Here is a 27,974-nt window from a genome sequence, read left to right on the forward strand (position 1 = left end):
CACTAAGGCATACTACGAAAAAGCCTATGTATCTTGTTTAAAGAGTTCAAGTTATAGATGCCAACAGTTGATTATTTCTTAAATATCCACTTTATGATAAACCTGAATGCTTTCCAACATTGAAAACTAAAGTGTCTTGAACAAGGCAGTTTGGCAACTCATAAAAGTTGGAAGGAACCTCTTGTCCACTTGATCTGTCCTGTGGCCACTTGGCAGTCAAGCCTTGCCGTGCAGCAAGCCAGCTCCTTTCCTGGAGCACAGCATACCTGAACACAGCTATACAGTGGTGCAGGGTTTATGTAAACCAGATGGTAAAAACCAGGGCAGAGTAGAGTGCATGGGAGAGAAGTTACAAAGGTTTTAGCAAAACTGTTTGGTGCAACCATTTCTTCCTTTTTAGGCAACCATATAATGTAAGAACAACAAAATGCTTGATGAAAGGGAAATAAATTCAGAACTTTTTTTTTTTTTTTAATGTAAAATACAATAATTTTAACTGACCATTTGAATTTACTGACAGTACTGAATTTACTTGCTTAGAGGCAAGTGCCATGTTTAAACGTAAGAATTAGGATAATTTGTTGACAGGTAATATTTGTAGATGTGCAGTACTTATAAACTTATCTTGAAATTTGTGCTTTGGGACTTAACTATCTACAGATGTTTGGACACATTTTTTTCAAATAAAAATGTTTGCAAGGATCCTAAATGGGTGCAAAAGTTTATTGTTCCAGGAATTTAGAGGCATCATGGCAGTTTTCTGCATTTGTAGATCTGGTCAAAGATCTACTTACTCCAAAGATTTACTTACTCCTTTAATATCTTTTCAGGAACAGATTGTGCAGTTAAAAGCAAACAAGATATAAGCTGAAAATTAGATCCAATCTTTATGTAAATTTTTATAGATCTATGATTTCAGCATACCTTAGCCAACTTGGCCAGCAAAGGACAGCTGCCTACACGTGCTGAAACACCAAAAGCAAAGGAAACATTTAGCAGTACCTGAAAGAGGCTGCTGCTTTCTCTGGTCATTCTGTTGGAGTACCAGTCGTAATCTACTCAGGCTCAGTAATTTTTCACGGAAGAAAAGTATGAGGATATGCTTGGAGGGAAACTCCAACTGGTAGAGAGCCAGTGAAGATGACTAAATGTCCATGGAATGGATGTGGGGAACTTCTACTGCATTTCCAGCTGCCAGTATTGCCCTTGAAGACTGATTATTTCTGCTCATAATACTTAGCTTTTAGCCCCTTAGAACGTTCTAAATTTTTCAAGGGCTAAGTTAGGAAAATAAAAAATACTAGTCCACTAGTCCCATCCTTTGTCACACTCATCCCACTGTGCAGCTCAGGCAAACTCGGAATTTGGAAGGAGCAGCGAGTCCAAACCACAGCACATACTAAGTTAGGTTCTGGGGGTGAGTTGGCCCACCACAGAGGGTGGTGGGACCACCCATCCCAAGAACATGATTTATTTCCATTGAAGTCAGGGGAAAAACTTCAACTTCATTGAAGTTGGATCAAGGCTCTGTATCTTTCCAACCACTTTTTCCCCTATTACCTTGAGGAGACTGTCAGAAATTTGATTTGACTCCCCTAGAACAAATAAAAAATATTCTAGTGCTTTGCAAATCTCCGACTGTGTGAACATGGATATATAGGTACTTCTGTATTGAGTTTATGAGAGCAGGGTCCCTTTCAAACAGAGATACACTGAGATACACACAAGTTGTAGAGTGAATATCACGTCTTCTTCCTCACTTAATAATCAGTTTTGATAATTTATTGCAATGCCTTACTCATGGTGTTGCCATCTAAAGTTGTGTCATTTCTTCCACTGAAAAAAGAAATTCCAGATATGTACTGCAGTTTGAAGTTTACTTCTGTAGAGTCTATGTTTGAGAACAGATTTTTATTTTTTTTTTAATTGGCACAAACTTTCTCATTCTAAATTTAACTTACAGTGAACAATTTCTTAATTTATTTCAGCTTGGATACATTAGCCCTCTTCCATAAAAATAAAAAATGAACAAACAGTAAATTTCTCATGATAATCAGAAATTAGACCAAAACAAATCCCTGAAGAAAAGTCTAAGTAGGAAGTTTGTGATTAGTTTGTGATTGTGGTCATCCATCTGGTCTGAAACATGAGAGAAGATGTGATCATTCTAATAAGAAAAATCTAAATTTCAGATTTAAATCCTTCAAACAAAGTTGCTTCAAATTGAAATAATTTGAAAGTTTTATATAATACAGGGATGAAAATGTTACATCCAAGTTGCATTTTTTTTGGGGGGGAAAGGACTGGATATCCATGGATGTCACTAGAACATCTCCTGCAGAAAACTGGATAATCAATCATGCAGCAGAAGTGGAGTGGCTCAGATAAGATGGCTCATGCTAGAAGGAAAAGTCAAAAGCACTGAAGTTGGTGAAGGTACTATGGCTATTGCTTTCCTCCAACTGCTCAAGAAGTGTTTCTTTTCTTTCTTGTAAGTAGAAGATGATCTCAAAATAGTATTGTTTTACATAGTGTCATGTCCTAAAAAAATGTTTATTTGGTGACTCAGAAGATCATTTATCTTCACTTCAGCACAGATATGAAATAAGATACTTGGATGACTTCAAGAAAGTCTTCCTTATTCCTTTTCTTAAATGATGTTTGAGCTTTTCATCTCTAATGCCGCATCTTCTTTTACAGCATTTGGAAGCCAAATATGAGGGTTGGTCACTTGGCCAATTATTGGGCCAGGGGAGATTTAGGTTGTATATCATGAAAAACTTCTTTACAGAAAGGGTTGTTAAGCACTGGAATAGGCTTCCCAGGGAGGTGGTAGAGTCACCATCCCTGGATGTTTAAAAAACAATTGGATGTGGTGCTCAGGGACATCATTTAGCAGTGGATTGTCAGAGTTAAGGTAGTATGATTAGGTTGCGGTTGGACTTCACGATTTTGAAGGTCTTTTCCAATTCTATGATTCTATGATTCTTTTGCAGGGGTCAAGAGCGATTTTACAGGAATAATACAAAGACCAAATTTAACCCTGAATATTCATGGCATTTTTTCCCATCCATTTCCCACTGTTCTCTATGAATTGCTGCTCTTGAATATTGAGTTATCAAGGATCAAGAGTGCTGGTTTTATGTTCAGGGCAGCTTTTCCCACACTTTCATCTCCCAGGTTTTGTGACCATCCAAAATAAAACATATCAAACTACTCCAGAAATTTCATGGAGCAGTTCTGGGCATGTAACAGCTACAAAAGTTCCCCATAAAACTGCTCAATTATTGTATTGATTATGCTATTCTAGAGATCCTGAAGTAAAAAAGAAATTCTAAATGTCCTTAATCATTACAGTGCTTTCCTTCTGCTGTGTGCTCTTCACAATATTATTTCTGGACACCTTTAGTATGACTGTTGCGAATATCCTCTTTCTCTAAAGAATAAGAAAGCAATCTTTTGCAGAATAAATTGGAAATTATTCAGATCACTCTTTCCCCCCCCCACAAGAAAAAAAAGTCTCATCTAGTTGCTCTCTGTCAAAATATACTTCAGTTGTACCACCATTTCACATGAAATCTTGCTGCCCCTAAGATCATCCTAACTCAAGTCCCAATTATTTGAGCAAGTGAAATTCTGCAGAGGCTACAGGAGAATCTGCTACTTCTTCCCCCATGAGTTATGTTTGGGGTCTTACATCTTTTTATGACACCTCGACGTCTCTGGAACACATGGAGGGTCCTCCAAAGCTGAAATCTAGTGTCACAACATTTATAGCTTTGATAGATTAATGATTATTAAACTGATTGATTTTAGTCAATCTACGGATTCTATCTTCCTTTCAAAGCCAACATAATTTCTCATCAACTCTTTTAGTAATTTCACAATGATAAACAAAAGTGCCAGAAAAAAATACATCACTGTCATCTCTTTCTGGTTTCAACAGTACCAGCTCCCTGGTCTTTCCTCCTGTTTTGGGAAGTATGGCTTCATGAGAAAGAAAATTGCAGATGATTGCAGTGAAATGCTTGGATGGATTGTAGGTGAGATTTCTGGGGAATTTATTTTTGTGGGCAAGAAAAAAAAATATTTTGGGATGCATAATTGTCACACAGACTCTGGTGCTCTGATGCTGTCTTTTACTGTTACATCTCCTACCATTATCTTAATATCTCAGCAACATGTTTATAAGGTCTCCAGACTTGCATCATTAAGGTCACACTACAAAGTAACTCTGGACAAACTGTGATGACATTGCAAGATCATAGTCAATGCAAATGAACTTCCTACAGATAGGAAACTGATTAATGATAGGAAACACCTGAGAACTACTGATCTGCAGTAGAGCAAGAATCACACTAATTTTCTGCTACATCTAAGACACTCTAACCTTCTATCATTTCCCTCTTTCTTCCTGTTTCTCCTTGTTCAGCATTCCTTTTTTTAGTCTCATTACTTGATTAAAGATAATCTTTATTTTGTTTTAGTCAGTTTATAACATCCCATTACTTTGTCATTATGCTAGAATTCTATTTCATTAGAAGTTGCCCTGCTAATATGGGGATCATCAATTGTTGATGTTCCATTCACTGCAGATCAGACATCTAATCCTATGTTCACAGAAGAGTCCATTTTACACTAAGATGACCTTGCAGTCGACTAGAAATAATATGATTAGTGATAGTACACTTTCCATTCATAAATTCAAGACTGAAGGTGTGTGCTATGGACTGTCAAGTGTCATGAGTGAAAGATAAAAATAGTAAAGAGCTGTAGCAATGTGCTTCAGAATTCAGCTAGGTACGTTGCATTGCTACATTCAAATAAGGAGTACACTGATTTTTTTTAAAAGGTAACTAAGCATAATAATTATGCCCTAATGCTGTGGCTCTTTCCACTGCTTACTACAAGTTTGCATTTTTTGTTACCATTTACCTAACAGACACCATTCCCTGAAAGTTGGCATGGGTATGCTTATTGAATCCCTAGCGTTTCTCAGTTTGGATTTGATCAAAGTTTCGTGGTATTCTTCTGGGCCAATTAATTCCAAAAGAAAAAAAACCAAAATGTTTTCCTATTTCCTGCTTCTCATTAAAGTCATTGAAGATGACATTCTGGTGTTGGCCCACAACAAGCTAAGTCCAGTATGAAAACCTGGTGGAGTGAAGAACAACCAGTAGAAGTTTTGCTTTTTCCATACATGCATACCACACTAATAATCATCAACAGAGACGATGGGAAGGGAAACATTTTAAAATATATCCTTTATTATGATATAGTCATGGCTACTTCTGTATTGATTTTTTAATCCCATGCCACCCTTTGGAATATCAGCATGGTTGCATCAATAGAAATCCTATGAAAAAATGTATCTTAATATTTAATTTTTATTAACTGTTGGTATAAGGGACCTTACTTACTTGCATTAGCTTTCATACAATGCCCAAAATAATCTGGTATGTAGGCAAATAAATCCCTTTCCTCTTCCTTTTGCATTTCTGAATGCATTCTTGAAAAGCATTATCCATTAACCTCTGCTAAGAACATAAGAACTGCTTTGTACATCACAGTCTTTGTGATAGAAGAGATAATTAATCTCCTTAAACTTTAATATCTACAACATGTACACTTCCCTAAGCCTCCTTTGAAATTAGCAGGGAGAAATAGGAGCTGGGTGAATGAGTATTCAGCTGGCTAGTTCTAGGTATCTAATTTAACCTTAGGTAAATCAAAGCGTGGAAGTGTTATTTTCTTGCCACTGACCACAGTGGGAGCTTATGAGGACCATTTTTGGTGTAAACCTCTATATTTGGCCAGATGGATCACATCTGGCTCTCTTTATTTATGTGTATTGTTCAGAAGGCATCTAATTTCAAGTGTTAAGCAACTAACAATAACAAATTCTTTACAGACTGTAGCTGCTACAGGCTCTTGCTTGGATACAGTGATGTGTACTGCCACTTGTCACAAGTGTCTGCGTGAAAAGTATGTGTGCAGAAATTGAGACGTTTTTCTCTAAATTTTCACTGATAACTGTATTTTGATTTTTTGCTGAAAAAGTTACTTTTTTTCCCCACTTGCCACACCATCATTTGTCACATTATTAATGGCTCAGAAGAAGTTAACAATCTGTCTGGCAACAATCTCCAGATGAAGGGTGATCTCGTTGGAAAACAACTTCCCAAAGACATCTGTGGGGATAGCTCAGGCTGGACTTCTTAGCAATGTATGATTTTCTTAATAAGGCCAAGGGTGTAATTAAAGTCCTAATTCCATGCATAAGCTGTGCAGCCAGCTCTGCACCTGTCACTATCAAATCACGTAAAGTGTCCATATCTGCCCTTACTCGCCTGCCTTATACGTTCTTTCTAAATCTTCCTGAGACACACTAAATCTTTTAGCCTCAAGAGAGATACTCTTCACTGGGTTAAACCACAGTGCAACTTCTCTGGCAAAGCAGCTCTCACAATGAGGTTTTGTGCTGAGTGTCTTTGAGAGGTATTTATTACTTGAGGCCATACACTCTTTTACAGGCCAGCATACGCTTTCATTGTTTTATGTGAAAAAAATAATTACGCAATGCTGGGTTAGTATAAGCTTCCTGGAAGCAAATAGAGAGCTATTGTGTAATAGCAGATGTTATTGTATAGGATTTTTTAGCATTTATTGTAGACCAGCAAACAAGGGCACATTTTGAATGGAAAGCACTGCAGTAACATACCCAGAAGTCAGGGCTTTTTTCAAGTACTTCTTAATAAAAAGAAAAACAATACTGAATTTCCAACATAGACAACTTTGATAAAGACATTACATGATAAATCTAAAGCACTGGCGGTCACCGAGGGGCATAAATACATTGCTGCTAGTATTTCTGAAAGTCTAAGAGTCAATGAAAATAGCTTTCATTCCTCTGGTTGGTGGTGGCACTGGCATGTGGTAGGAGTTGCCTTAGGGATAACAATCACAGAATAGAAAACTAGTGTCACTCGTGAATGAAAATAGCACATACTCTGACAGCAGATACAATAAGATACTCGAAAGGATGTAGCATTTGTAACATTTGTTGTTTAAATAGACATCTTGTTCTTCCCTATGTTTCCTGGATCCAAACATATTCAGTTAAACTGAGTATTGCAATAAGCCTTAAAGAAAATCTAGAGTGTCTGTGGGTACTTAGAAGCAGAGAAACTGCTTTTGAAGATCCTTTACAGTACCAGGCAAAGTATAAGTAGGAATATCAATAATCATATATAAAAAGAACTTGACTCTCAACTGCTGATGAGGATCAGAAAGTCTCACAGAGTCAGATCACAAGTCTTATGAGGAATGGCTGATGGAACTGGAGAGATTGTTTAAACTGGAGAAGATGAGTCTCAGGGGTGCCCTTATTGCTCAGGTGGGTTTCTGCCTCTTTTCTCGCCAACCTAGCGATAGGATGAGAGGGAACGGCCTCAAATTATGCTAGAGGAGGTTCAGGTTGGGTATTAGGAAAAATTTCTTGTCCAAAACAGTGGTCAGGCACTGAAACAGGCTGCCTGAGGAGGTGTTTGAGTTACCATCCCTAGAGGTGTTCTAGAAATCTTTAGATGTTGTACTAAGGTACATGGTTTAGTGGGGAAGTATTGGCGACAGGAGGATGGCTAGACTAGATGATCTCGGAGATCTTTTCCAGCCTTGGTGATTCTATGACTCTAAGCTTGCTTTTAGTTTTTACAGGAATCAGCCTGGTATTATCCATTTGCTGTGAAACAACAGTCATATCCAAGTTGTAATTTTTTCTGGACACAGCACTTGATAATCTTTTATAATCTTATAGCTTCTGGTTAGTACATCAATAACTCTAAAAGCCCTAACTTACACTGTTTCTCAGCTTACAGTTAATCTATCTGAGTCCTGAATTCTTCTTTTTTTTTTTTTTTTCTCAGATAACTCCTTCTTGCCTTTCATTCTGTAAGTTTTTTCCTTAGACAGCATATATCATACTGTTTGTAAAGTATCACTACAAATTAGGATCTTTTGGTTTCCAATGCCTCCTATTCTGTAGTTTTGACTAAAATCTATCCTGTCTCACTTCAAGTCCTTTTAGAACCATGTTACAGACATCATTTTCTTGGTTGTTTATTTCAGCCATAACATTTGACTCTTTGAAGGTTTACTTCAAGATACGAGCTTTCAGGTCCTGTTCTTTCCATTAATGTTTTGGCTTTCCACACCAGCAAAATGTCACCCACCACCTCCATCCTTTTGATCAGATGACAAGACTAAAGGGCTGTAACCAGTGTGGATGCACACCCACAATGCCCCCTCCTCCTATATCTGGTGATGTAGAAGCAAAGCTGACAATAGTGCTCTGTCATCAAAATGGTACTCTCCAGCAAGTGATCTCCATCTAGATTGTCCACTAGACCAATTTTACTAAAATCAACTTGAAGTTTTATCTGTTAACCCCTGTAGAAGTAGCATTCACAAAAGTTTATCAGGAATTTCCCTAAGTTCTTGGGAGGTTGTGGTGAAAAAGGGTCTGGCCTCTTCTCCCAGGCAAATAGTAGGACCCGAGGAAATGGCCAGAAGTTATACCAGAGGAGGTTTAGGTTGAACATTAGGAGAAACTTTTTCTCTCAGAGAGTGGTCAGGCACTGGAATGGCTGCCCAGGGAGGTGGTGGAGTCGTCGTCCCTGGCAGTGTTCAAGAGGCGCCTGGAGCGGAGCTACAAGATATGGTTTAGTGCTTGTGGTACTGGGAATGGGAGGATGGTTGGACTAGATGATCTTGCAGGTCATTTTCAACCTTGCGATTCTATGATTCTATGATTCTATGATTCTATGATTCTCTTCCATAATGTCTTCATGGCAATATGTGGCTTAAAAGCCAGAACTACTTTTTCTTTTTGTCAATAACAATGTCATTGCTGTCCATATTTGTCCATAATTCCTCTACAACTTCATACTACACTCAAATTTCAGGCTGTTCAGGTATGAGACTGTCTTTCACTACATCACAATATCAGGCCATGGTACTAACTGCCACTCTTGGCAAGCAGTTCATCCAAGGAAAAAGAGTATTATGTTACTCCAACAGACACACATGCTCTGTGGGACAATTTCTCATTTCAGCCACAACACTATAAATCTGGAATAATTCCACTGCAAAGCTGCTTTTCTGCACCAGAACATGGTGTATTATATCTACTGTTTGCTGTTAAACATGGGGGATGACTTTTCCATTTATACATAATTTCTTTCAGCTTTAGCATTATTTCAAACTTCGCATGCCAGGCTAGCTATGATTCAAATGGCACTAAAATAAATCTCTTCCTCTTTTCTCTCTGCTGTTTTTTTTTTTTCTTACTGAATAGAGGAGATGTGCTAATGAAGTCCTTTCCTTATTAAAGACAGATACGTATTTTCAGCAGTTTACTAGAAGTGTCATTTCTAAAAATATATGGGAAACTGAGAAAAAAAAAATAATCATTTCAAATATTCCTGCAGAAAGCAAGGATGCTTCTTACTTCCCCTTCAGAAGTACTTCTGTATCCAATAGCAGGCAACTACTATTGGGTTTCACTTACACCCTGACATATCCTGTCCTCACAGAGCCCCATCTAGGTCTTACCTTAATTACATTCACTCCTTTAGGTCACTTAATTACATTCACTCCTTTAGATCACTAGCCTTTAGGTACTAGTAGTCAAGTAATGTCATCAAGAAGTGATAGTGTTTAATCTGGAAAATTCTAGTTTCCATGCTCTAGCTGCACATTGAACTGGGGTCTCTCAGAGTAGTATACAGTGCTAAAGAGAAATGCATGGGATGTGTTGGTGTTTTTAGGTTGTTCTGAGACTCTCAGAAGGCAGGCACCAGAAGAGTGTTGAATGACAACCAGAAAGTTTGCCCAAAATGTCCTTTACTATATTAACTAATATTTGTATACCTTGATAAAAGAAAAAGCAATAATCAACAATGAAGGATGATGTAAGAAATTATTTTAAATTAATTTCCAGACAGATGAATGTCTCTAAAAATGTCACCAAGATAATTAGACAACAAGGTCAGTATCTTGTTTTCAGATTTCAAGGCATACTGTCCAGTGGCCATGAGAGATGGAGACAGGCACTTTGGTAATCCTATTTGTTTATTTCTGATAACATCCATTTGGTCAGTAAAGTCAGTAAAAATAAATAAGGAACACTGTAGTAGTTCTTCTCCAAATGGTATTGTAAATGATGTTTCATAGAAAACAACGAAATAATGACAACAACCTACTTGATGTCTAATTAGAAATTGTAACAATTTTGACAATATTTCAACTGCAAGAGATTTTCAAAGGGAGAGAAAGCACTGAGGCCACCAACAATACACTAGCAAGTGAACTGCTGAAGACTTTTAGGGATGCAATGGAACATGAACACATTTGTGAATGTGTCTTGAATTTCCTGGTGCCAGTTATCTTCTCCGATCAGTGTAACTTTCAGCAGGCAAACCACAGTATGCAAGATTTTTATATGTCCTGTGTAACTACAGAAGTTAAAGTTTAAACTGTACCCTCTCCAAAAAGCATGTGGAAATGTAAAAAATCTAAGTATTGGGCATAGCGAAATGTTATGAAGAAGCTCCTAAGATCTATAAATAAGCAAAAACTGTCAGACTAGACGAGAAGAGCAAATGCAAGACTTTTCTGACTCAAATATTCCTCCTGCTACTAAATAGTGCTTTTATAAAGGAGTGATAAAATATATCCACTAACTGTCAATGTCTCTATTCTCAACTCTGTGTTATGGAGATCACTATCTAGGAATAAACTTCCTCTAAGATAAAACAACAAGTCTGCAAACTTTGGACATAATAGCAAGATTGTCCCCCACACTGAAGACACTAATCCTTAAGAATTCTAATGAATATAGTATATTCTTCAGATTGAACCTAGCACAATTAGACTTTGTTAAAAATTGACTCCCAGCAATATGGGGGGGGAAGGATAGGTACAGTTCTCGTTTGTTATGTTCTTTCAGTAGACCAAGTGGCCAAATTTTGCCTTTAGGCAAAATTTGATTGTATTCTCCAGAGCTGCATCTATGTGCATTAAAGGGATATTTTCACACATGGTTTTAGGAAGCTTGCTACAGTTAAATATCTTTTCATTAAATTAGTAACTCTGATATAGATGGTTGACATTAGATTATTGCAGCTTACTCAAATGAATGAGGACAATATGGATCTAAGCTATATATCAAGAATATAAAAAGAAGAAAATAACTCATGTTGGAGTAACTGCTTTTGCCAGTAATGCAGCTGGCAATACAGCTGTGACTCTGCAGAAAATAACTTTTATCTCCAGTCTTCTTATGTAAAGCAACAATTAAGTAAAATAGAACCATATGGTAATACTGATGGGAAGGAGTTCTTTGAAATATTTTTAGTTTCTAAAAAAAGGGAGAAGAAATGAGAGAGAATATGAAAGTGTGTATTTAAATGTACTGCTTCTATTAGATCACTGTTGAAAAGTGAAGGGGACAATACAGAAGTATGAAACTGATAAAACATAATTGGCCCTGCTCTGCCTGTGGCACGTGCAGAACTTATGCTATTGCGTAGTTAGAGCTACTTATATAACGCGACATGCCTAACTACTTCCAGCTCCAGCTTTTGTTACACCCACTGCTGCTTCCTGCTAGTTCCCCTCTGTACAGCACGCTGGGCACATCTATCTACAGCTGCTAATTTACGCTTGGCTTCAGTTATGCTGCTGTTAAACGCTCATGGAAACAAGTACGGATGCTCTGGAATAAGTGCCATTTTTGGGAAGCAGGCTGCACTCAGCCTATCTGAGCCTCTCCATGAAATGTGGAAGAGACAGGTGTTCTGTGTCAGGTGCTGAGGACCCCAGGCAAAATGTTTTCAGTTTTTTGTATGAACAACGTGGGAACTCCTGTGTCCCCTAAATACAGCTCTTCAAGTGAGTTAGGCTCCATCTCACTGCGTAAGTCTGAATGCATCTATACCATGCATAGTACAGAACAGTGCACAAAAGCTCACATCCACTTCTAGCGTGGAAGTACCCGTCTTCCTAGAATGATGGCATGGTGTTCTCTAATTTGATAGGACAAGGGGAAATGGTTTCAAACTAAAAGACTGGATATAAGGAAAATGTTTTTTATGATAAGGGTGGCAAGGTACTGGCACAGGTTGTTCAAAAAGGTGGTGGATTCCTTGTCCCTGGAGACACTCAAGGTCAGGTTGGATGGGGCTCTGAGCACTAATTAACCTATGGGTGCCCTTGTTCATTGCAGGAGAGTTGGACTAGATGACCCATAAGGGTCTTTTCCAACTCAAATGATTATGATTCTATGACTCTGTGATTCTAATTTACATGAAGCATACCAAAGCCCTGAAGCTCAGATGAATGCTATTGATATTACCCCTATTCCCATTATAGATAGGGGTAATATATGCATGATGACGAAAAGTAACATCTTCAAGCATCTCTAGTAGCCAAATTCAGTGGTCAATATTAAAAGTGATCCATACTGATAAACTCTTAAAAAAAAAAGGTGTTTTTTGAAGAAAGATGTTTTGCTGTAAAGGCAGCAGAGACCAGAAAGAAGCTATGGCTGTGAATAATGTATGAAGGAAATCACAATACTAACTTGAACTTATAATTCACATATTAACAAAAAAAAATCAGAAATCTACTCCTTTTTCTCTATTCTAATCAAAACAATTTCTACTTCTGCAATGTCAATTTACAATGCAACTCATTCATGTCAATAAATTCAGCATAGACATAGACAGTAGCAAGTTTTGAAGATTTTCTCATAAGCATAAGTTAGTTTAATGTAGGTTTTGTCCAGATATAAGCTCTACAGTAGTGAGTGGCTTCTTTCACATGAGAGTATTTTGGTACAAGATGCAATTCACCCATTTCTGCCCTCCAAAATGGTGTAACAGAACTCAGCCCGAACACAAAGTGCATAACTTTCCCTGCTGTGTTGTGAAGTCAGTACAAAGCTGGCTGGCTGGCTGCAAATATTTGTTCGTGTCAGATTTGAGAATATCATGTTGGTCTGAGACAATCATTGAAGGGCTTTGGTTCTTGTCAACCTGTGACTTACACAACACTGTTCCCATATGTTTTATATTATTTGAAAGAAAGCTGGATCTACTTTACTTCAGATGAATACTAAAAAATATAAACATGTATAAATCTGAAAAAGAAAAAAAATATGGTATTTTGTCTTGTAAGACTGGCCTCCCAGGATTGAGAGAAGGTCATGTCCCCCAGGAGGAGCAGTGTGGCACAGGTTAAAGACTGTAATCTAAATTCCACCATAGCAAGTAAAATTGTAGTGACACAGACTTACCATCTCAGTCCAGTCTGGGAGTCAGGCTTTATCTAATTTTCAGTTACAAGAAAACTCCTGGATCAGTTTTTATTTCTTCTTTTCTCCATGTCTCAACCTCAGCAAAGCCCATAGAAGTTTTCAGCATATGAAAATATTCCCTGTTTCACTCTGACCAAAGCTTCATGGAAAATAAGGAAACATAGGCCTCTTCAAATAACAGAAAGCCAGCTTTCTGTAAAATATCCAGTCTGGTTTTAAATTAACATGAAAAAATGTGTTTGCAGTGTTCTGGGAGGAAAATCCAACCCCAAAAGTGCAAATTTAAAATTGCAGTGGGATTTTTGTGGGTTTTTTTCTTTCCAAAAAACTCTATAGCCAAGGAAACCAATAACATTTTGCTGGAATACGTTTATTTGTTTTGAACTGGGCTGACTCAAACAGTAAACTTCACAACTTTGTTTTTTTCTTAATTGTGTTGCAAATGTTTTGCCAATTATTCTCGCTGATAATCAAAGCAGTGGTCACTCCCTAGAGTATGCTGGGAGACAAATTTCAGTTCCAACTCCATGGATGCTCAACCCAAGCAGATGGATGAAAATGAGAGAGTACAACTGCAGCTGAAAGCTTCATCTGTCAGAAGCAGGTGCTGCTTGTTTTCCAACAGTCTGCTTCTCAAATAAGATAAAATTACAAGCAATTTTAGCTGCAATTGGACATTCTCTTTTTGGTTTAGTGGGGAGAAGATTCTACTAGATTGATCTTAGTTTTATAATGAAAATGTAGTTTCATGATGAAAGTGCAGTTTGCTCAACCTGTGAGATTAGTAGCTGGGAACTTTTATCTAGAGTGAGCCAGAAAAGAAATTTTCAATAGTTAAAAACTGGAGTCTGGTTCCAAGAAACATTCTTATATTTCACTGTTTGTTTTAGACTTAGCTTACGATGAAAGCTTAAAATACTGAAAGTTTTCTGCAAGGGAAAAGCTCCAACTAGTTTTGACTCACTAATCGATAAGTACTCTGTTTACATTGGTGTACCTGAATCTCAATGCTTCTGTTGTGTTTATTGTACAGAGAGGTATGTTGGATATCCAAATCAGTTCAGCATTAACTGTATCAGATCCAGAACTCTATTGTTCTATGAATGCTTCATTATTTAAAAATATCTGTGTTGTTTTTTTTTTTTTTTTCCATGTGGATCAGACTTCTTGGCCGCAGTGTGTCTCCTGCAATGTATTATCAGCTTTATCAAAGGGAGACCTTAAGCGTTTCATTTTAAATCTGAATGTCTTGTGTCAAGCCAACAAACTAGCAATGCCAAAACCCAAGAAAGTCTGGGTTGGATGGATCTAAAGCAAAATTCTGAGCTTTGGTTTTCCCAATGGAATTTTTTTTTCTTTCAGTAACATTGAAATTTACTGTTGAAAAAGTGAACAGTACACTGACAAAAATGGCTTGTGAGCTCTCATATAAACCACGTGTGAGCTACTCAGGCTCTAGATTCAGACTATCAGACTTCTTATATTTCTCTGGATATGTATATTTATTTATATACTCACATATAACATGGATATAGCAGTTCTTCTGATATTTTTTTTCTACTTATCAAACATTAAATCACATCAGAGATAAAAATTCCATGTGTGTTCTTATAAGAATATGGGAGAATAGAACCAAGATGTTCTCATTATTCTGAAATAAGAAACTCCACCAAAACTTTGTTGGATAATTTATCATGCTGACATTACCATTTTTGAAATGTTGTATTTTCATAAGAGACCTTTTAAACCAGTTTTTATCTCTCTCTTGGTAGCAAAAGACACTCCAAAACTAGTGAATATATGTTAGAAAATGTTTACTTGAACTTTCTAAAACAAACTGTTCATCTTGGGTGTAACAGAAATGCTCTCTTTTTCTATTACTGTTCCCATGTCACTCTTCAGCAACTGGCCAACCAAAACACCTACTTACAAAGATGAACTATACCATTGCAAGCTCCTTGGCTATTCTACCATTGTGTTTCACTCGATAAATTTGTATTTAGCGCTTAATTTGTTCAGTATGACTTACTAATTTGGCAATATTTATTTTGGCAAGTAAAATACACGACAGATGCTTTAAATGTCCTGCTAAGTTCTTTGTTTTGCTTTGAGAGGTTTCTTTTTTGTGTGTATCTTTTCTTTTCTTTTCTTTTCTTTTTTACCCTTTTCTTTTTCCTTCATGAAAGGGTCTAAGATATGAAAAAGCTCCAGTGTCGTGGACGGGGCTGAGTTTCCTGTTTATGAGTCACCATAAATATGAAAGGTGCTGGTTGACATTTCTCAGCTGAGGGATTCGATACAACACTGTGTTGAGAGCAAATCCCCAAGCAGGGTGGTCTTGAATTGACATGCCGACCTTGTACACTGTTGAACAGAATCACTCTTAAAGAACAGTAGTTAAAGGAAAAGTCAGCTTCTCTGGCAGCTATTTGTATTGTTAATCTATCCAGAAAAGTGTGCTATTGTGAATTTGCTGTGCAGAAACAATCATTGAATCATAGTTTCATAAGGAGAGCAATTAACAAAATGAAATTGGATTTATTCCTTGTTCACAGAGCCCTTGATTTTCCTCATTTCCCAGTGTTTCTGAGTCACTTCTCAACACTCAAGTAGCCAAAGCATTGTTGCTAATGTGCAACCAAAGTAAACACAAGTGAAACGTTTTACTGTCTTTTGTGTGCACATCTGTCTGGCGTGCCTCTCAGTCATACCAGTGCTTTCAGTACATGTCTTTCTTTAGACAATTAATGGCAGGTGCAAGAAAATGAAAATGTAGATATGGTTAATATCTGAAAGTATGGAAGCTAGATGGGGCGTACATGAAGTGTACACTTTGAAGTTTGTGCTAAGATACAACTGAATTTTAAAGTGTAAATAGGTGAACTTGTCACTCAATCTTCTACTCTCCAGACTGTGGAAGATACGAATTACTTGTGAGTGTGTAAGAGTTTTCTATCTAAATTCTACCATTCTTGAATTTGGCAGGCCTGGGACAACAACTCTTTTAGCAGTGTGGTGTTGCAACATGTCACTAATGAAAGCAGTGATTGGTGTGAAATGTACAAGAATATATGTAGGAAAACACAAATTATGATGTATTTCCAGTAGGCTCTGAGTGACATACTGTTTCACGTGTGTTATATTTAAAATGTAAAGGAGAGGGAATGTTTCATGTCATCAGTAAGAAAAATGTGCTTACAGAACTTCAGCATATCTTGTTTCCATTCTTCATAATCCATGAAAAATTTCTTTTGGTCCTTAATACTTTGGGAATATGCCCAATAGAGATTGGAGAATGGAAAATTAAAAAGGTAGGGTCGAAAGGAGGAAGAAGTGGAAAGAGATATTTATGTTAAAAAAAAAAAAAAAAAGAAAAGACAACAAAGACAAGAACAGACATGAGTGTGGCAAAAGCATGACTTGGGTAATATTAAAAACCATCATAAATAACTTTTTTGGTTTGTAATCTACTTTAAAATTTAGTGATGGTAAAATATCCATAGATTAAAAGGAATACAAGACTACACTCTATGAGTAAAGGTACAAGTGTCCTGCATTAATTACTGGTAACTTGAGAGTTTGTTGTTTTCAATTTTTTCTTTTTCTAACGAGTTTATATCAGTTTGTATAAGCAGGTAATGCTTCAAAGAATGAAAGTTTTACTACCCCTTAGCCAAAGTACGACTGGAAAAATGAAGAGTCAAAATATAATTTTTGTTCTGATCTTATCTTCCTTATTTGCCCGTATGCCGTAGATAAGCATAATAAATTCATGTTATCAAGTAAGAAATAGTAAAACAAAATACAACAGTTTGGGGTGATAGTCCAATACATGTAGATATCCATGTAAATATAATAAGAATATTCCCATGTGGTGTTTCCCATGGCATCTTCATGAGATGGGGTGAAGCCATCATCCAAAGAGATTACTCTGAAAGTAATGCCTCCTATTTTATTATGTTGGCTCACAGCATCACAGACAGATGTTGGTGGTATGGCAGTAGAGGTTGAACCTTCCCACCAGTATGACATTACATGTTGCTATCATGCAACAGACGGCAGCAGAGGGGAAGACTGAACAGAAGAGTGTCTGACATGGAAGTGCAGATGAAGCAAAGATGTGGAATTGAATTCCTCCCTGCAGAAAAAAAAAAAAAAAAAGGCACACACTGACCTTCATCAATATTTGTTGAATGGTTATGCAGACCAAACAGTGAATGTGAGCATAGTGAGGTGGTGGGTGGTGCATTTCAGAGGTGGTGACAATGACATGAACGACAAGCCATGCTCTGGATGGCAATGCACAGCAGTCACATCATGAAATGAAGAGTGTCTCCATCAACTCTTCTGCAGGAGTTAGAGGACTATTACCACAAAATTCTGTACAGAGCTGAATAACGGTTTCAACGTGTTGGAAATGATGGTGGCAACATTGGAACATCTCAAAGTTTACACCAGTGGGTCCCACAAATTTTGACCCAGGAACAAAAAGAACGCTGTAGTTTTTTAGAACTTGGGGCTTCAAGTGACAGATTTTGTTGAAAAATAACGTTTTGTAGCTGAGAATTTGCTCTATCAAATAGTGTCATTGTGGTCTTTGAATCGGCTGTAGCTTCTGTGGAAATAAATAGAAGGCATTACATTCATACTTTTCAAATTATGTGACTTATGTATTTACAATCACAGGACTACTTTCTTGAAAGAAAAATTATCATTCTGCATAAATGTTTACAGAGTTGGGGCACAAATGTCATCTTTTGTGAAGAGGGAAGAAACAGAGAACATACAATACATCACTCACTTTTTTCTTTTCCTGTGCTTCTTAACAATTTCATTCTTCCATTTACTTTTGCATATGTTTTCCCTAATGCCCTAATTTAAATGAGCTTAAAAATACTGCATCAAGTTTTCAGCAACAACAAATATTCATCCCTTCTCTCATGTGACTGAAAATACATATTCAGTGAAATGGTGCCACAGTTAGATAGCTTTACTGCCAACATCTGCCTATGCTAAGACAGAACATCCCAGGATACTTTCATATTTTGAAAGAGGTAATCTGTTTTTCTTTCCCAGCTTTGACCCATCTTATTTATAAAGCCTGAATAAGTTGATAAAGATTTTACATAAAACACTGCAATACATTTGCAACAGAAGAAAAGGTATGCCATTCAAATCAGTGAAAGTGTTCTAGATGGGAATAATTGGCCTGACTGTTTTGGGGATCTAAATTGCTGTTCATATTCCCAGTATAAGATACAATATATATAATAGAGCGCAAACGACAACAACATCAACAAAGAAGGAAAAAGGCTAAATCACAAATTATGTGGAAGCCTTTTGACTTCTGTAGTTATACTATGCTGAAAAAAATATATATATTATTTCTCATATTAGTTATTCTTTCATACATTTTATGATTATATCTTTCTAGCTGAACATATGTTCAGTGATGTGATGTTTAAAATCGTAATTAAGTATTACTGGTTTCTAAGTTGAATATACCATTCTTCAGTTTCTGATGACTGTTATCAAAAGATAAGATTTTAATTCACCAATAATTTTATTATTTATAATCAAACATTACGTTAAACAAATGCAGATAGGAGAAAGCTCATGTTCCAGTCAACTTGAAAGTATTCTGTCAATAAAAAAAGATTTCCATACAATTTCTCTATATTCTGTGTTTAACTGACCAAACTGGGACTCATGAAAAATAAAAAAAACTTCCCCTAATTGTGATGTATTTCCCTCTTTTAAGAGATTTGTTCAAGTTTTTAATACTTCCTATCAGTTGCTGAATTCAGCAGAAATATAATAGGGATTGGATCCTGCAAATATTTCAGAAAAATTATTCAGAGGAGTTTCTGATAGCAAAACTCTAAAGAAATAAAAAATACTTTTCTTTTGATGGTCTGACAATGATAACACGTAGCTCTGAATCCCCACATGCTCTATTGATATTACCCATAAAAGGCCCATGGTTCTATCTCTTGTTTGTCTTCTTCATTTTATTATCATTCTCTCTTGAAGGTCAGCAGTACTGGTCTCACAGAGACCATTAGCATGCTTTTGCTTATTTAATTCACTAACTGCTGAAGTGCATGCTGCTTTTAGTGGCACTCATACAACTCCAAGCACTGAAAGGTTTGATTTCATGTACTTGAACTCAAGTGACACAAATATTTCAGTGGTGAATCAATACTGGGAAAGGACGGTCAGTAAGGTAGGGAGTGTTTATAGAAGATGTTTCATCACTACTAGTAAAACATGTCTTATTGTTAGTTCAGGAGGTGCTGGTATTTAGCTCTTTGAAGGAGGCTTCTGGTAAGTCAACAACCCTCAGCCCATTAGTAAAATACAATTTAAAAATTGTGCAAGGTTAGAAATGTAGCTTTTTGCAAAAAGTGTGGGGAATAACCATTGTGAATTTCCAGGAAAAAAAAAAAATTCTTGCTCCCTCATCACAAGTGAAATCGACAGTGCGGAAATCATAGAATGGTTTGGGTTGGAAGGGATCTTAGAGATACCTAGTTCCAACTCCCTGCTATAGGCTGGGACACCTCCCTCTAGACCAGGTTGCTCACAGCCCCATCCAGCCTGGCCCTGATCACCTCCAGGGAGGGGGCATTCACAGCTTCTCTGGGTAACCTGTTCCAATGTCTCACCACCCTCACAGTGAAGAATTTATTCCTACTATCCAATCTAAATCTACCCTTTTCCAGTTTAAAGCCATTTTGCTTTGTCCTATCACTACATGCCCTTATAAAAAGTCCTTCTCCAGCTTTCCTGTAGGCCCCTTCAGGTACTGGAAGGCTGCTATAAGGTCTCCTCACAGCCTTCTTTTCTCCAGGCTGAAGTGCCCCAGCTCTCTCAGCCTGTCCTCATTGGGAAGGTGCTCCAGCCCTTGATCATCTTCATGGCCCTCCTCTGGCCACGCCACCCCAACAGCTTCCTTGTGTCCTTCCTCGTGTTGGGGGGTCCAGAACTGGCTTCTCAACACAAAATATTGATTACGAAGTCCATTAGAGTATTTCATTTTACCTGACTTAAAATTAACATTTGCTACTATCCTAAAAAAGGTGAGTTGTAACATTCTTAGGAGAACCTGTGAGTTGACTGTGACCTCACATCATTCCTTACTGAAGCAAGAACAGTGTTCCTGTCCACCTGCTCCAAAAACACAAAAACATAGCATTAAGTTTAAACAGAAATGTCAGTAACTGTTAAGGCAGTTCTTTATTCAGTTCTAAAATTGCCATTTTTCAACAATATAAAAAATCCATATAAATAATTTCATACTGATTCAAAGGCCTGCTTTTTTGCAGCGCTTAAGTAGTGTAAGACTACTTTTCAGTTTACTGTCAGTTAATAAATAAAAGGAAGGAAAACTGAAGTATAAAATAATTATGTATTTCAGTATTGTACCTGGTCTGAGTGAATTAAGTTCACAGGTAAATTAAAAGCTTTTTCTGGTTTCCTGCTAACATCCTGAGTACTTCTGAGGAACTGAAGCCCTTGGAGTGCACTTGTGACTAATCTTGGGTAATATAGCTGGCACAAGGACCAAAAGAAGATTACAGTTAGAAAAACACAGGAAGGCCTTTGCCAAGAAATGCAAACAAAAAGGAAATATTTTAAGAAAATAAACAAAGCTACTGAGTAAAACATACAAAGAGAGGAAAGGGGAACAAAAGAACATTTGAGTCGTGATGTCTTAACATTTTGTGGCAACATATGTGATAGTCCAGCCAGAGTGTGTGAAAGAATGTTACAGCTGTGTAAGCTATGAAATATCCATACACGCCTTGAGATCAGGAAAGCCCACCTAGTTTGCAAAGCTATGCAGGTCCCCAACTCTACTGAAAATAATAAGTTCTATCCAGCCCCATCCATACGACTCTATAAGCTACACAGCAAGTCAAGGGGTTGTTTGCAAAGGCTGCTATAAATAGAAACCCTTATTCTTTTTTCAAGGTGCAATGGCTCACAGGAATTTCCTAAAATTATAAAACACGCATCTTAGGGGAAGGCAATCTCATCCAATTCTAATCTGGTCTTATTGTGGCTATATGCCAAAGACCAGCAAGTGGCTGTTAGAAGGGTATCACAAACATTCAATTAATTGTACAGCAGCCCATGGCAGTTGAATAGTGTTACACTAAGGCAAGAAATGGTCAGAAAAACATTATGGCCAAAAAGAAATACATCGGTGTGAGAATATTCACATGTACATTCTCTATACATCTACAGTTATTTCTTCCAGGCCATGGCTATGCCATCAGATGAACACATTCTCAGACTTGACATGTTGCTTACCCATTGTTTTATGTTGTACCTCCAATTTAGAGTTGCCCCCTCCCAAACTCACTTCATCTCTGGTAATGCGGCCACGGTGGCCTCAGCTCATTATCCCAGCACTCATTGGCCCAGACTTGACCTCAGCAAGTAAGGAACTCTACAGCACCCAGACCACAGTATTTGTGGTAAAAACTCAGAGTGTACACTTTTTCTCCAGGAACTTATAAAAATCTGTATCTTCATTTTACATTTCTCCAGCCTATGTATTTTAAGATATCAAGACAGGAAGAAAGGTTGATCAAAAACAAACTGAAAAGATTCTTGTAGCTTCTGTTTAATTGTGTAGGAAATAGCATAGAAATTTCTTTTTAATATCTTACTTAGTTCCCATTTCTGTTTTTACCTGCTCTAGATGGTACAGCCTTGAGAAAAATATCTGCCATTATGATCCAGTACAGAATATCTTGCAGCTCTGATCTAATAGAAATCCTCCAGAATTATCAAAATAAGTTTGCTAAGGAAATGTTCTGAAAAATAGACTGTACTACAAGCAAATAAACTCAGATAAAGAGAAAGAAAAGCAACTTTCTGCACATCTATATCTTAACCTATCTTCTCACACTCCTGCCAAAATACAGGTTAAGCTTTGTGACAGAAGAGCAAGAAAAAATTGCTTTCTGGAGAGATGCTGATAATACGAATGTTGATTGGTACTTACACAGTTTATTTTTATGGGAATTATTATTATTATTATTATTATTATTATACCAACTGAATATGAAATTTTAATACAAAATAGTCAAAACAAGATTTGTAAATAGCTAGAAGAATTGAGAATATAGCAGAGTGTGAAAGACTTGATACTCAAGAAAACCTACTTCATTATCATACATTTTCCAGTGTTATCTTCAAACGCGTTAAATTTTGTTCATCAAATCAAATTTTATCAAATGTGTTTGATTTATTTTTCACAAAAATACAAATTTGTGACTTACTGAATTGAGAATGTACCATTGTGCTAAGCTGTGGTTGTGATAATTCTTCAGTGACAGTAGAAGTAGAAAGTTGAGGCTGGGTTTTCTGTTTTACTACAAACTTTCTGTTGAGGAATTAGGTTTCTTACTATGCTTTTGGTTCCCATAGCAGACAAATGAGACTGAAAATCCTCCTCTCCCTCAGAAAGAGAAAAAAATTGAAACACTGTGAAACACTAGTCTTACATAATAATCAGAAGCCTCAATTGTATTTATTTATTTTAAATTCTTGTTACTACGTTGAATGTATGCGGGCTTTGTTAATGATGCAAAGGTGGGATTCAGATGCTTAAAAGTAGGACTTACTATGGTCAAGCTCTTTGAAGGTATCCTTGAGTGGAATTTTTAGAACATTTGTATACTACTGGAGTGACAGCCTCTCAAATAATATTAGATTCAGTCTGACCCTTCTTGGACAGTAACAAGCATCCAGGCACCTAACTCATCTAATAGTGTCTTACAAGTAGGGAGGCTCATACTGAATCTTCCTCTGATGGTCTTTTTTGAGCCTTGTGGAACTACCTCTATTACTGGTAATGTGAATCACATGCTTTAGCTCATGAAGGTCTAGAGTTTTAAATTTTTACTCTTTTACAATTTTAGTGAGGAGAAGAATTGTCATGTATTTACATACACATGCAGTGAATTAAAAAACATATTTTCCAAAACTTGAATGTCTCTAACCTTACTTTTACAGACTTCCCAGTTTGCTGGCAAGCCTTTAAATTCTAGCCTCTAGGAGCTCAATTCAGTTGCTTGTTTCAAACTCTCCTGTAGAAGCTTTAACTATCGCACCTGGCCTCCAGCTGCAATCTCAAAAGAAAGAAGTCTCCTTTATGTCTGGGGATACATCCTCTAATCCTGTATCTCAGATGTAGGACTAGAAGATGTATCCCCAGACATAAAGGTATCTCAGATATACTGAGTATTAACAGTTTAACCTCATTAGATTGAGAATTATCATAATTTATCAAATCTACATTAGGTCATATTTCTGAAAACAATACTTGTTTCCCAGCTATAGCTAAACACGCACCTGACTAGCTAACTGTAATGGATTCCTCAGTGGTTCCTCAGGGTTCCTCACTGGCTGTTTCACAGATAGGAAACTTAGTCTGTTATTTCAAAAGGAAATAGAAAATTGATCAAAGATAAAATGTATACTTAGTAGATAAACAATCTATCACCATTGTTTATTTATTTTTCCACTAACATTTGTGACACCCTAAGTTTTAATGTCCAACGAATATCCTTTCAGTACTCAAGAGGAGCTTATAACTGGGAGGGAGACTGACTTTTTAAACAATCTAATAGTGATAAGACAAGGGGGAATTGCTTCAAACTAAAAGAAAAAATATTTAGGTTAGGTGTTAGGAAGAAATTTTTTCCTCAGAAGGTGGTAAGGCCCTGGAACTTCTGCCCAGAGAAGATGTGTGTGCCCCATCCGTGGAGGTATGGAAGGCCAGGATTGGTGGAGCATCCTGATGTGGTGAGTAGCAACCAACCCATGGCAGGGATTGTTGCTAGATGAGCTTTAAGATTCCTTCCAACCTAAGCCATTCTATGAATATACCTTTTTTGCTCGATTTTGTCTTGCTTCATTTCAATATGACTTTTTATTGCCCTGTCCTGCCCTGTGGACAAGGAGAAAGAATTTTTCCCCGATTTTTTTGCAGCACAATTGTACATATTTGAGCACTTCTATCATGTCTTCCTTTAGTCTTCTCTTCTCTAGACTAAACAAATCCTCTTCTCTCAGCCTTTCCTCAGAGGTCATATTTTCTAGACCTCTGATCTCTGCTCTGGACTTATTCTCATAGCTAAATGTTCTTCTTGGTGTGGGGGTTCCCAAAATGAAGCAAAGCTTTAGAAAAGGCTTAGCAGTGTTGAGTAAAGGGATTAGAAGTCTTACATTGATCTTGTAATGTATACATTTTTTAGATATAATTCTTGCCTTTTTTTTTTTTTTTCCAAAAGAATATGACATCATGTTCTGAGTATCTCCTATTGGAGGTGGCCAAAAACAGACTGTAAAAGTATTTTAAGTTAGAGTAAAATGCCAGCTGAGAATTTTTATTAGCATTTGGCAGTAATATATAGTTGAATCATGCACAAGACTATGAGCACTTCTAAAATCAAAGAAGTTATATTTTCATTACATTCTGGTGGTTTTGGATGTTGTTTGTGTGTCTGAGTGTGTGTGTTTGGTTTGTTGGTTTCTTGTGTTGGTTTTTTGTTGGTTTTTTTTTTTTTTGCTTGCATTTTTTTTTTAAAGAAAATCAGTTTCAGGAAAAAGTAAATAGAATCAGTAACTGGATTGAGTAAGTAAATACTTTTTTTTCTTTTTAGTGAAAAAGTACAATAAGCGTAAATACAAAAACTACACTGATTTCAACTGAAATGTCCAAAATATCAACTACACAATTATTTTCCTGAAAATAATTTAATTAAAGGTATTTCCCATGTCAGAAGTAAGTATACTTGCATTTCTCATATTAAATGTTAACAGGATTTTTCTTTAATATATTACAAAAATCTTGTATGCTGAAAAAGAAATATGCTAATTTTATATCATTTTACTCCTTTCCAAATACATTCTGCCTCATCCAAATACATTCACGAGACCGCAATACCTTTTATGTTAAATGTAATTAAGAAATATATCTTCTTTATAGTTCTCCATTTTCCTAAAAATGGAGATTTGTGTCTGCAAAATGAGAAACTGCATGAAGAATGAAAGCTGATTTATCTAATTATTCTGCATTGTTATTTAGATTTTTGTGCAGAATTAAAACACAGCAACATCCAGTGCATTTCTGCAGCACCAGCACATATGTTGTTCTCTCTGACACAAACACTATATTATTCTCTATTCTTGTTTGACTGCAGATTATTATATACTTAGTCTATTCACATAAAATAAATATATTTTGATTTGATACACCTTTCCACAACTGTTTTAATGTGAAATGGCAAGCTTTGCCCAGCACCCCTCATACTTGTCCTTCAGACACTGATACATATGACTAACTATGTCCAGATGAGTGGTCCCTATAACTTCAGAGAGGGCTTTCAGACACTCTGATGTCACTTAACTCAATCCTGCCCATCACTGGGAAAGATTATGGATCTGACATGGAGACTGAAGGCTGAACCTGCTCCACACTGAACACTTTGTGATCAGGCAGAAGGTGGGGGGAGGTTGCATTTCTTGGTATGCCAGCTGAAGCTAAGTCTCTCAGCTGGGGACACTGTTCCAATTGTATGAATTCCAGCACCCAGCAGTCCGTATGAAAGTACAAATAAGTTTTAAAAACAGCATATGTATGTGCTTTGATTTAGCTTTTTGAAATTTAATACAAACTATGGCATTAAAACACATTGATTCTTGCTTAAAATCATAGCATTCATAAGATGTGTTTCTTCCTCTGATTTTTTCCAAATTAGTTTGCAGAAATGATGTTATAATTTGTCTCAGTTCAACACCAGATGAACCTGAATTAGTACATCTCAACACATTAGAAAGAAGATTAAAATAGCAGATAAAATACAGTCGCTAGGGTACAGAAAACATTGGACTTTCTAGGTTCTATGCACTTACAAGTAATTATGAAGTAATTATACTTGCAAGTATGAATGGATTACAAGCCACCATTCCTCTAAGTAAATTTAAACAGTACCCTTGATCTCTATCAGTAAGTCTTTTTCCGTTAACTAATAACACATTGCAGCCAAACCTTTCACTGCCATCTGTCCAAATGGAAACATGTGGTATTAGAGTTCTAATACTGTGCTCTTGGTAAGGATATACCTTAGAGATTTCTTTTGGAAAACTTCATAGTTAGCAAACAATTTGTGGGCAGTTAATTTGCTCCCTTGCTGGGATTTGCATTCCCACGTGTGAAATGTGCTATTCTGATGGTAATGTTAAATTAAATGAATGTACACAAGATCATATTTACATAATATGGATTGTATTTACTCTGTGGGAAACTTGACTGTCCTGCAAAAGACCATTATTGAACAGAACAGAGAGTATTTGAATTTATTTTTGTTGCTCTTCTGCTCTTCCTGTAGCATACAGTTGTAGAACAAGACGTCCTCTTTTTGCATCAGTTCACGCCTTATTTTATCATAGAAATGAAAAACACCTTCAATGTGTGCTAACACATGGAGCCACACACACACATCTTGCAGTACAAGTTCTCTGGGGACTATGATGATTGAAAAAGTATACCATATTCATACTAAAGACACATTCCTTTTTCTTTTCTTTTCCCTAACAATCACAATGTAAACTATTTTGAGGACATCTTCAAAAAGCAATTCCAGATTGTGAGACATTTACAGTGAACAGTCTTTCCTCAGGAAGTAAGCTATGTCTGCGGGCATGCTAGGAAAATTTTACTAATAATCTTAGTATATATGGTTTAATACATATCTTTCATGAGCTAAAGTTAATAGTAGTAAAAGCTTTTTCTTTTGGTCTATCTCAATTTAGTGAATGTATCTGACAAAGCAAAATGAAGATTGAACAGTGAATGGAAGAACATTTTACAAAAACTGCTAAGTACTTGTTTTAATAGTAAGGAAAAAAAGTAGGAATGCTTTTCTTCAGACCTTGAAATTTACAAATTAATACAGTAGACCATCTGGCCATTATCAGAATAATATTTAACGAAATGGAGAAACAATTAAAAAGTTATTAAAATCCTTTATGTGTTAAAGCCCATGAGATAGCACTGCTATTGTTCTCTGTAAGTTCCTGCCTTACAGACTTATTTCATGAATATGAAGCTATGCAGCCCTTTCTTTTATGCTTACTCAAACATGATGTGGATATCTCTGCTGAGCAGGTCAAACCCTTCCTCTAAACATGGTATGACCGTTGTTGCTGGCAAGGGAAACAAAGGGAAGGAATAAAAGAGGACCAAACCGCAGCAAGATTCTTTTACATCTTAATTGCATTTTCCACTAATCAATGGCTTAGAGGCTTCCATGGAGGAAGATCTGCACCCACATTTCCAAATCTAATTCTTCTTTTTTAAAAAAATCTATTTAAATCCATCTGTAATTTTTATTTCTGTATCACATAGCAATTAGTTCCATGGATAAAATATGTATTTCAATTAAATGAATCTTTAGCAGACTTTATTGAAAATTCATGATAAGAAAAAAAGTCATATTCTTATTTGTCATCAGTATTTTAAAGTCTCTCATAGCCTTCCTTTAAAATACTGCAGTTCTGGGATAGAAGAATA

Source organism: Tetrao urogallus, assembly GCF_951394365.1.
Source record: "Tetrao urogallus genome assembly, chromosome: 2".
Classification (NCBI taxonomy): Eukaryota; Metazoa; Chordata; class Aves; order Galliformes; family Phasianidae; genus Tetrao; species Tetrao urogallus.